Here is a 12478-nt window from a genome sequence, read left to right on the forward strand (position 1 = left end):
TATAGTTATAGCTGTGCTCCCCCTCTACCTGCCACTGTGAATTTTCTGAGTATCCTGTCTGGTTGCCACTATTACCCCACACACCTGTAGGATTCATTCCAGCTTGTTCTTTCTTTTACACATTACTCTTCTTCTGCAGACCTCTCCTTCTCATTGTATACAACCATAATTCTGAGAGATTCTGCCCTTTTCTCCATTGGTATCCATACTGTTTATAATTCCCTTCTTCTGCTTAAAACAGTCACCTGCCCCTGCCTAACCTTCTTTGTTTTCTGCTCCTCTGGATTATTATCTCCTATTACATATATTGCATTTTTTGCTCCTTTCACTATGACAACTTGGGTAATTCTTGGACATCAAAAGTAGTTTTATCATTCTATCAGATTCTCACTGACTTAGTAATCTTATTTATTTATTTATGTATTTATTTATTTATTTTAGGCTGCATTGGATCTTCATTGCTGTGCATGGGCTTTCTCTAGTTACAGTGAGCAGGGGCTACTCTTCGTTGCGGTGTGCGGGCTTCTCATTGCGGTGGCTTCTCTTGTTGCAGAGCACAGGCTCTAGGCACGCGGGATTCAGTAGTTGTGGCACATGGGCTCAGTAGTTGTGGCTCGCGGGCTGTAGAGCACAGGCTCAGCAGTTGTGGCACACGGGCTTAGTTGCTCTGTGGCATGTGGGATATTCCCGGACCAGGGCTCGAACCTGTGGCCCCTTCATTGGCAGGCGGATTCTTAACCACTGTGCCACCAGGGAAGTCCCCTGATTTAGTAATCTTGCATCAACTACTTTACCTTATGGATGAAGAAGCCAAGGCTGGAGAGGTTGACTTGCTAAGTCACTAAGTTTTCTTTCTAAAATTTCTCCTTTTCCTCTTTATTTTCATTTGGGGCCAAAATAGTCTTTGAAGAACACCATCATAAAAAGAAATCAATTACAAATGTATTACTATATCGCCCAAGTACAAAAAGACATGTATAGACTTGCATATACAATAGGTTGTACTTATGGGCTGTGATAACCCATGAAGAAAGCTTTGAACTAAGAATTAGGAAGCACAGATATGTCACTAGCTAATTGTGTGGCACTGACCAAGTCATGAGAGCAGAATTTCTTCATCTATGAAACAAATAGAATCAAATAATATCTTGCCTAGCTCTGGAACTTAAAGATTCTTTTCCAAAACTTTATAAAAATGACTGATACTCTGTGTGAGGAATCAGAAAAGTTTTAGAGACATTGCTTTTTCCATTCGTTCTTTTTATAACTTGTGCAAGTACATGTTTTCAGCTATTCTTTTGTTTCAGTTGGAAAACCGAGACCTCAGAGAGTAAGATGAGCTCTAGGGTAACTGACCAATGAGGGGTTGGTCTGGGAACTGAACCCGGGTTTCCAGCAAACAACCACTGGTCCCAGATGACATCCCAGTGTTCTTCTGTGCTGTCACTGCCCTTTCTTCACTCATAGGTGCTTTCCACGCTTCTCTTTGCTCAATCTCAGATATCTCCTAAGTCTCCCAGAACCCTGAAGAGCAATCACAAGATTAACAGAAGAGTACCTTTTGTATTTGAAACCCCAGTTTTGTTTCATACTAAAACCCCTTTCCCAAACAGTGCATTTAAAATAGTTTAATGGGGCTTCCCTGGTGGTGCAGTGGTTAAGAATCCGCCTGCCAATGCAGGGGACATGAGTTCGAGCCCTGGTCTGGGAAGATCCCACATGCCTCGGAGCAACTAAGCCTTTACAACACAACTACTGAGCCTGCGCTCTAGAGCCCACGAGCCACAACTACTGAAGCCCACGTGTCTAGAGCCCATGCTCCACAAGAAGAAAAGCCACCGCAATGAGAAGCCCGCACACCGCAACGAAGAGTAGCCCCTGCTCACCGCAACTAGAGAAAGCCCACACATAGCGACGAAGACCCAACGCGGCCAAAAATTAAATAAATAACTTTATTTTAAAGAATAAATAAAATAAAATAGTTTAATGACAGTAACAAATAGCAGCTCAAGAGACACAAATATTCATAGTTAAATGCTAAATTGATGATACTGACAAGAATGCTCTATCACTTACTAGGTGTCACTGGGAAATGTACTTCACTTCTCTAAGCCTCAGTTTCTCTCTTCTGAAAGATGGGGATGATAATAGTACCTACCTGAAGATTGAATAATATGAAAACATAATATATGTGAACCATGGTCAAGTTTGTGGAGTTGAAAGACTGCTCAGAAATATTAGTTACTCTTACTGTGATGGTTGTGATCTAGTCTTATTCGTAATTATTCTTAGCAACAATAATAATAATTAGAGAAGTTCGCTGAAAGGTCTAGAAAAGGCAGAGATGACTTCATGAAAGATGTGGTCCTAGAGCTGGGCTGCAAAGGATTCCAAATTTGGATGAGTTTGGAGGAGAGGAAAGTCTCTTCAGGGTCTTCAGATAGAAGAAATGGATCAGTCAAAGGCACAAGATGGGAAAGAACATGGTCATCTTCATCTAACTGGAATGACGCTTATGTAGGAGAACAAAAAGAAATAGCATTGAGGGCTTCCCTGGTGGCTCAGTGGTTGAGAGTCCGCCTGTCGATGCAGGGGACACGGGTTCGTGTCCCAGTCCGGGAAGATCCCACATGCCGCGGAGCGGATAAGCCCGTGATCCATGGCCGCTGAGCCTGTGCGTCCGGAGCCTGTGCTCCGCAAGGCCACAACAGTGAGAGGCCCGCGTACCGCAAAAAAAAAAAAAAAAAAAAAAAGAGCATTGAAAAGGCCCTGGAGTGGGAGTGGGGAGGTGGCATGAGCAAAGTCTTTTCGCCACATTGTTATCTATTAGAACAGTTTCGAGAACTTTTTTTAAAACTTCTTTAAAAAAATCATTCTTTTGTAAATACCTTAACCACTGTAAATATTTAATTCAGTTCTTTTGCATTCCATCTATAAAGGCAAGTTCAAAGACAGCCACCAGGGTGTTTATTTTGCTGGAACACAGAACCGTAACCACGGATGCCCTTGCTCCTTCCACTGTCACTGCCTCAGCATGAGCTCCAAGCAGCATGGAAGAAATTTATTATAAATAAATAAAACGTAAATGCATAAAATAAAATTGTGATCCAGAGTGTAATCTTGAGATCAGGGGCCATGATTTGTAAATCTTCCATGCATCTCACAATCCCAGCCCTCCCGATAGTGCTGAGAACCTGCTGAATTGAATCCAGAAAGCACTTACAGTTTTGGACAGTGCACCAAGGGGCACTGCTGTGAAAGAACCTCATCCCAACCTTAAGGCACGGAGAATGGCACCTGAACTTCGCACTGTTGGTATCCATCTAAAACCACTGGCCGTTCTCTTTTTTCTCTTCTTATCTCAGTCTCTATTCCATCAGCTGGACTTTGTTATCATTTTTCTTTCCCTTTCAACATCTGTTTTTGATTGCATCTGTTCTCCTTGTTTTTTAATCTGTCTTGATCATTCTCACACATTCGGGGTTCCGTCAGTAATCCTCAAGATAATTATGTGTGTTATCGTCTGAGACAGCAAGGCTTCCGCACACAAGGACCCATCTCTGCCCTGAAAACACAAAGCCAAGAAATCCACCTAATAGTGTTCTGCAAGGCATTGTTTGTTTGTTTGTTTTAGGAGACATGCTGAATTTCCCAGTTCAGGAAGGGTGAAAAGACGGAATAAAACATCCAGATGTGCGCGATTTCAGAAAGCCAGTGCACATTCCTAGTAGCAGTTAATGATGGCCGGTGCTGTGAGGAATCATAGGCAGGCAACTGGATTCCCCAAGTCAGCCCAGAGTTGATTGCTTGTGTTTTCAGAGCTGTGTGAAAGAAAGAACTGTAGCTGCCTCACTGCTGTGCAGTCAACGGGCGTCTTACAGCTGCAGGCCCTGAAGCACTTTGAAAATCACCCCAATTGTCTTTTGCCTCTGTGTTACCAACTTATCACCTAGCCCTGCAGCAGGTTTCACGCTGCGTTTCACCAGAAGCTAGCCTCTGCCGTTTTCTAAGGAGAGAACTGGCAGCTGTCCTGAATACAGAGTCTAAACGTAATCTCCACAGTTTCAGGTTGAAGCAAAGAAACTATTTGAGTGGCCTTATCTTGACTTCGGACATCAGGCCTTACGTTTATCAACTTTGCATTCCAATTTGGGGCCCCGCATTAAGAAATAAAATAAAATCACACACACACACACACACACACATTTCCCCTTTAGCCCTTAGCACTCTCTCCCTTAGCATGACGTTACATCTTTTTATCGACAAATAGTTGGCTCAGTTATACGAGTTATCTGTCTTCCTCACTAATAAGTCTTTTCCTGCCAAAGCAATTCGATTCACAGACACAAGGCCATCAGAGAGGGGAGGAATTTGGGCCTTTCTTGAACTTCTGACCCTTTGGCAGAGGAATATGGTTCTTACTAGTAAATGCCCGCATGCAGCTTCAGCGCAGCTCCGAGGCAGGTAGAAAGGGGAAGGAAGAGGTTAGAGAAAGTACCAGGCAAATTGCCAAATATCTGCTGACAACAGCCTAGCGCTTCCACCAGGTCCTCTCTTAGGAACTTCGGCTGCTTTCTCGAGCAGCTGCACACACTCCCACGCTCCAAGGCCTGAGAGCAGACAGGCCGGGCCTGCGGTCAAGAGGCAGCGTGCATTGTCTAAAGGGGCAGCAGCTACTTGGCTCCAACTAAGCATTTACTAGACAGGAAGCAGAGCTGCTGTCAGCCCCATCGTATGATTTTTCTAGAGAAGCCAGAAACCAGATTTTGATGTGCAAGCTCCTAACTTGTTAATGTTGGCAGCTAATGTAAAGGCAACCTTGAAATAGTGTACAGGCCAATCACAGCGTGTTAGCAGGCGATGCTCAGCTGTCAGGGTGTGGCCTCTGGCTTTACCTAGGAGGCACTAATGGAAGGGCTTCTTCCCTCGTGGTCCATGTGGATCAGGGACAAGAAACTCTTTCCCGGCTTCACTGTCATTTACACATTTTTTTTAATACCAGACATTTTTTAAAAAAATCAGAGTTGTTTTAAGAGTTCTTGGACCCCTTTTCTGAACATAGTCTGGAACGAACCCCAACTCCCAGGGTGGCCACAGGATGGTCCATTCCCTCAAGTGACCTCCAGTCCGTGGCTGATCCGAGAGGGGAAGGGGAAGAGGCTGGCCCTTCTGGATGACTGCGAGACACGTGGTTCAACCTTGCTCAGATCTACAGCCCGAGAGCAGGCGCAAATCCAGTTATCCTTGATAGATGGGGAAAAGCACACCCCTGGCAAGTCGGGCCAGGACCTCCTCAGCTGTGCTTGGCAACCTGCAGTTATGTCCGAGCATACGGGAATGAGATGCTGTGGGAGACGGAGGAGATAAAGGAGCGATGGAATGGGGAGTGTCAGGGAATGGTACTCATTCCTATTCCTCAACTGGAGCTAAAAACAGGCCATGAAAATCAAAAGTAGAGGAGCTCAGTAACCATGCTCTGTGCTGCTTCCTTACGTGTTCCTTGAATGTGCCCCTCCATCCACCAGGCTATTGGAAATTTTCACCAAAAATAGAGGCAGTGCCAGTGGTCCAGTGGCTGGGATGGAGACAACAGACGATTTTTGTTCCAAGTGGAGGACTGGGGCATGTGAGCAGATGAGACGTGGGACAAGGCAAAAGAAATGTCAGCCCCTGGGCTCATGGGTGTATTTCTTCTTCACGCTTCTTTATGGTGTGTGAGAGTTGGGCCAGAAGTCTAATTAAGTGAGTCAGAACCTGCAGTTTTGGCTTTATCCAGCCGCACTTCAAAAATGCAGCTCAGCATTTGAGACGGTGTCATCTGTGTCTTGTATTTGTTCCTTTGTTTCTTTTTAATTGATTTTTTTTTTCCCAGAGAGGCGAGGCTGACATCAGTCAAGTATGTGAAGCAAGCTTATCTAATTAAAATTTTGTTTATTTACTTGTGATTTTAAGAAGAATATGAAGCATGTTTGTGAGACGTTTGTGTCTGGAAAGTGTTGAGCAACTCTAAAGCTCTGTAGCATGTGGCTATTGGCTAAAAATTGCTAAATTATGTTTCTTTATTTTCCACAAAATGTCAGATGTTGTTCTTGTGCTTCTATAAAGGTCAGTATGACTTAAAGAGAGGGGAAAAAATGAAACTTGGACCATTCACTTGTTATTGAACTTCAGAAGTGTTTTATTTACCAGTAAAATTAAATCTAAAAATGTTTTCCTGGCTCTGAAACAAGAGGAACTAGATTGCAATAAAGTTAATGACTTTGTATTACTTTCCTCTTCTTTCTGGGCCTTTCACTGAAAAAGCAAGGAGAAAACTAGTTTGACAGGAAAAGTTGTTTATGATTACTCTGTGTGTACATATATGTGGAATATATATTATCATGTGATGTGGGTGGGTTTTGTCATAATTTTTCCCTTATGCTTTTCTACCCTTTGTTGTTCTTGAACAGAGTATAGTTGTGGAAATAAAGTCTTTTACTGAATACATTGCATAGGCAGTTACCAAATGCTAACCAGGGACTTGCTTCTCAAGCAGAGAGGTCGTCTCCTGTTTATAATTGATGATGAACAACCGAGCACACACACACACACACACACACACACACAGGGCTAGAAAAAGAGAAAATACTATCTGTTCTAGGTTATTTCCAAATAACCATTTTTATTTATTAGCGATGTTTGATCTGGTCATGGTGCACTGCCACCTCATAACCTCTTTTGGGGGGAAAAAAAGTGAAGATAATAAAATAGCATTATTTAACAGTGAGAAGCCATAAATTTCTATTGAATTGCCTCTTCTGATCCTGTAACAATGGCTGAAAGTAGTCTGGCAAAATACAGGTCAGGAAACTATCATTGCGATCAGTGACAGAACACATACTAGTAACATTTTCAAGGCAGAGTATGCAAAAGTTTATCTTTAGTATCTCCCCACTCAGCTTCCCATGTCGTTTTCCTTCTCCTGCCCCGTCTACCCCCTACCCCCTAATTGTGCTTTTTTGTTGAGTGTGGTTCAGTGTTACTTAAACCCCGATGACAGTTTCAAGGTGCCAGTCTCAGGTGTGCCTCTTGCCAGAATATTGGCATCTTAGAAAGGGACCCCCCCGCCCAGACCTCCTCCCATTTCTCCTATTGCCAGAGAGAAACAACCTCCTAAAACCCATGTACCTCAGTTGTCCACCTTCCAGCGTGTGCAGATAGCAGGCACAAGCTCTCCACCACACTTCCTGGGTTCAAATCCCAGCTCACCATTTGCTAGTCCTGTGATTTAAGATGAGTTACTTAACATCCCTGTGCCTTGGTCTCCTCATCTGTAGAGTGAGCATGATAAATGGTACCGATCTCACAGTGCTGCTGTGAGGATTACATGAGACGATATATGTAAAGCATTTCAGAGTGGTAGTACCTAGTAAGCATTCAATAAATGTTCATCTTTTTTGTTTTTACTGTTATTCTCAATGTTACCTCCTGTTTTACAAATCTCATTTGCTGAATTGACTTGTAATAATTGCTTCTCTGTTCCTGGACTATGAATTTTCTGTAGTTAGCACTAGAAGATGGTTAATTTTAATTAATTGATTGACTAATTAATTAATTTACTCTGTTTCAAGAACTGTTATATGTACTTAGGATAAATCAATTAACAAAACAGACAAAAATGCCTACCCTTGAAAAACTTGCACTTGGGGGTGGGGAGTTGGGGTGGGGGATGGATAGATAATACAAATAAACTTAATAAGGAAATTAGGTAGCGTGTTAGAAGGTGATAAATGCCAAGTTCAGGAGAGTGAGGGTCAGGCAAGTGGGCTGCAGTTTTAAATTAATGGTCGGGGATGCTCATTGAGAAGGCAAGTGATGACCACATCTAAAAGGAAACAAGGGAAGATCTCAGAGTCCAGCTTCAGTTGCTTTTACTTCCTTGTCTATTTATTTTTAAAATTTTTTCCTGACTAGAAGTTTTTGTTTGTATTATTTCTAATTTATTTATTCATTTATTTATTTATTTTGGGGCTGAGTTGGGTCTTCGTTGCTGTGCGCGGGCTTTTTCTAGTTGCAGCGAGTGGGAGCTACTCTTCGTCGCGGTGCACAGGCTTCTCATCGCGGTAGCTTCTCTTGTTGCGGAGCACGGGCTCTAGGCATGAGGGCTTCAGTAGTTGTGGCTCGCGGGTTCTAGAGCGCAGGCTCAGTAGTTGCGGCACACGGGCTTAGTTGCTCCGCGGCATGTGGGATCTTTGCGGACCAGGGCTCGAACCCATGTCCCCCGTGTTGGCAGGCAGATTCTTAACTACTGCACCACCAGGGAAGTCCCTGTTTGTATTATTTCTGAGTAGCCATTAGTGAGTTCCATTACATTATTAGTATCACAAAGTGTCTCTTAGACTAGCTCTTTTCATCTATTTTTTTTGGCCTTTATCCTAAAATTTCCCATTGCATTAATTCTGGTGTATTTTGAGTTCATCCATCCAAAGGCACCACAAAATTAATTTTTAAAAATGTTTGTCTTGTTTTTCTCTCCCAAGTAAGTAGGGTAAATGTTAGGTTCATTATGTAAAGTTTCAATTTCACCTTAGGCCAATCTAGTATTGCTGCATCAAAAGGAAGTTAAAACTTATTTGCTTCACATCACTTATCAAGATAGGTGCAATGTGAGGCAAAGTAGGACTAAAATACTAGATCTGGAGATTGAAGAGTGCCAGTGGTGACTTTACCACAGCTGTGGAGAAAACGTTCTCTCTCTAGTACAGACACCTGAAGTTAACTTAATGAAGGACAGAAAAGGTAACAGATGGGACAAAAGCAAACTTTCTGTAAAATGGAGTTTTCCTCAAAAATATCTCTTCATAACAGACTTCGGCATTCCCGAAAAACAGGAAGAAAAATTTTAGATTGGTTTAGTTCAGGGAAATTACATAAAAATATATGACTCTAAAGTTTTCCATAATACTCTCTTATATTTGAATTTGTATGAGTTTTTATAATGAACATCAAAAGAAATATTTTAATTATTTAATATTAAAATTAAGTTTCACTTCAGATGTGAAGTTGAAAAGTCTCTGGGACTGAGATGGTCCCTCAGAGACAGGGTTTCAGCAGTTTTGCTGCGGGCAGTGCAGACCTCAGAGTGACCAAGATAAAATCAACAGAGTAGAAGAAGGGGAGTCACGCACTGCTTTTCTCTCTACTTCCTGTTGAGGTATTGTCAGCTCTCAAGACTTGCTTCCCCTGAATCTATGCAGGGAGAGAAGAGTGACCATTGCCGCTCCCTGAGTGTGTTGCTTCCCAGGCATTTTAAACTGTGGGCTGCTGACGTGATCCGTGAACACTGGTCATTAAAAGTACATATCTTTCACCCTGGGTGGGTCATGTTATGTAATACCATTTGCCCCAAAAGTAGGCTTTCCTTTGCTTCTCTGCATGGATCAGGAGTGTAGTTAGAAGGTACAGTGAAAGCTGTAATCTGGAGCAGCACAGCACAGCATTAGTAGGGTGAAAAACCTGAATGCGTTGAAAATCCCTAAGGTCCAGAGAGAATCCGGGCAACACTAGCCTTGATAGATTACAACAAAGAGTTAGGGATTTGGAATCAGACCCAAGTTTGAATTCCAGGTACAGTGCCATCCCTAAGTCCCAGTAAATGAAATAATACACATAAAGTGCTTAGCCCAGCACTTGGCACATAAGTAAACACTCAGTAAAGGTAGTTTTACTATTGGGGGAAAAAAAAAAGGAAAAAAGAAGAGAGGAAGAGAAGAGTTGCACGGCCTTAAATAATTCTCCAGATTTATTTTGAGTAAATACATTTTGTGCTAGAGCTTTTCATGGTAACCAGGTCACCGAAGCATGAAAAGCACTGTTGCTAGGGCATACTGGCTGGAATGAGCAAATACAGCAGTTATGGTCGTTTACGATACAGAGGGGTTTTATTTCATTCCCATCTCCTTGCCTTCGACCACGCTGTTACGTTCATGTGTAATTGTGTTCCCCTTTAAAATTTTTTCCCAAATCTTACCTTCCTTAAGGATCCAGCTTTAAACGTCCATTTCCCTGAAATCTTCTGTTCCTCCCTAGTTTACCATAATCTCCTGATCGCTCCACATCGTATTCTGTATTTTCACTCACTTGGTACATCCTACACCCCCTGGAGGTGTTCCCCAACCAGTTCCCTGAAGACCCACTCTCCCACTTCTTTTGTACTGCCCAGAATGCCTAATTAGAGGGCTGGCAGAAGGTCCTCAGTAAATTCTTGTCGAACTAAATCTCTTATTTGAAATTTCCAGTGTCTCCACTTCCCTCCCACAAATCTCCTCAATTTAGGGAAGTCTCTTGAAATGACTCACAAGTTTTAGCACCTCATCCCAAGCTGACCTTTTCGAATTATTTACATGCTTCATAGTTTTCCAACATGTACCACCAAAATATTTATATTAAAATAACATATTTAATTATCAAACATTGGCCCTAAGAGCTGTGTGATAGCTGGAACAGCAGCATTGTTCCAGTTAAGAGCTATTTTAACAGCTAAAGGTTACATGCTTTGCCTCAAATCATAGACTTAGTGGTGGGGTTAGGAGTAAGAGTAAGAGTAGCCTCCCAGGGCAGTCGGGTGGCCTTAACCAACCAGGAAGGTGAAGTCGGTGCCTCAGCTAACTCACTAAGTTTACTGGAAGTGCATATTTTCCACGTGCCAAATTCATTAAGTCATGGAGCAAATGTTGATTTTGCTATGCTTTGAAAAGTTGCTTTGCTTCTTGTACGTTTTCACGGTGGAAGAATTACAAGATGTGACTTACTCTATGTTTGCAGCATTCAACTGGAAACAGGATTTGTTATGTGACTTGGCTCTGTCGTTTATGGGCCACTTCTGCAGGGAAGGTGTGTGGAAGCAACAGGAGAAATGCCTGTTTGAACAGTTGTCTCTCTCACAGAGGCAATAAGCAATATACCCATATTACCAAGTTTGTTTTTTTTTCTTTTTTTCATAAAACCAAGTTTTTGATTTTCCAACATCTGAAGGCAGGCATGCAACCTTAAAGAAGAGTCATGTGTCCATCTTGTGGATTACTGTCACTTATTTCCAGAATTACAGTAACCAGGTTATACATGGGGTCATCTCATTGGACTTCCCAATAACCTGGACAGAGTACACTTTTGCACTTTGCTGTAGCTATTATGGTTTGACGGTTTTTATAAACTGCCTCAGGCCAGAGGTGAGCCAGCCATCACAGTAGGGAAGCCCATCCCGTCAGAGCTGTTATTATCCCTTGAACTTACTCTGCAGGCATCCTATAAAGCATTGAGACTTAGCTTGTTAACTAATAATAATCTTCTTAGAGATTTGATTTATTACAAAAGGGACTACTAAACAGTTTATGTCTCAGAAAAATCTCTCCTCAGCTGGATAAATAGTCCATGTAGTCACACAGTAGACAAAGCCAAAGCAAGACTTTCTGACAGCTTGAATCCTGGGTAAGAAATTAGGAAGCTAACTTCATAGGTGACACCAGCACTTGGCCTGCACCGTTTCAAGTTTTTTCTATTTTCATAATACAAATTTGGGCTGTTTTCAAAATCAACAGACTGTCTTGCCGTTGATTCACCAGCTAAACAACTTTGTTAAGCCTTTCCTAAAGTCACTCTGATTCTTGCACTCACTGGAAGTGTAGTAGCTTTACAAGTCTTCAGAATTCCTCAGGCCCCCCGCAAAGCAACACTCCACAATATAGTTTAAAATCTAATCAGACTTCTTGGTACTATAATTTTGAACAATCAACAGGATTCATTTGGGGTTTGCAGTGTACTCACTGGAACAATAATGCCCCTTTAGTAACCATCTGTGATTCCCTTTAGTTGTACACTGAAAGTAATATGCTACATGAAGATGTGGTTCAGTATGATATCTGAAGCTTCACTGCTCTTCTCCACTGCTTGCTTGAGCATGAACATGTTGTCTGGTCCTCTTGGGTACCTTCTTCTACTGCCCCTTCCTCCTTCCTCCTGCCTGCTGCCTGGCTTCCTAATTGTTTTTTTAAAAAAACTCACTTAGGAGTCAAGTCTTACAAGGGGTCTTCTCTGCTTGCCCCCAACCACTTTTTGTTGTATTTCCTCTGAGTTCCTACAATATGATTATCTTTCCTGATTCATATGCTATAATATCATTACTTTTGTTTTTCTCTCACTCACCTGCTGGCCACTTGAAGACAAGTGTTATGTGTTTTATCTCTTGGTTCCAAGCTCTAACAATGCCTATGCCCAGTAAATATTAAATGAATGAATGGATCCATGAATTAATGAATACTTGAATGAATGCTAAGAATAATGAAAGGTTTACTGTACCTTTCCAACATGTTGACTTATATTGGTGTGTCCTAAATTTAAATGGCTCTCTACCACCCCCCAACCCACCATCCACACACACACACACACACACACACACACACACACACACACACACACACAGGGGAGAAGCTAGTAAAGACAG

The 12478-nt window shown here is 42.1% G+C and overlaps 1 protein-coding gene across 1 annotated transcript in view; it reads left to right on the forward strand.

The window, feature by feature from the left end:
- Window positions 1-12478, forward strand: part of ADGRV1 (adhesion G protein-coupled receptor V1) — a gene marked incomplete at its 5' end in the record, with an annotated part of 563397 nt that overhangs the window by 519500 nt on the left and 31419 nt on the right. The window lies entirely within an intron of this gene.

Source organism: Grampus griseus, assembly GCF_964374135.1.
Source record: "Grampus griseus genome assembly, chromosome: 3".
In the NCBI taxonomy this organism is placed as follows: Eukaryota; Metazoa; Chordata; class Mammalia; order Artiodactyla; family Delphinidae; genus Grampus; species Grampus griseus.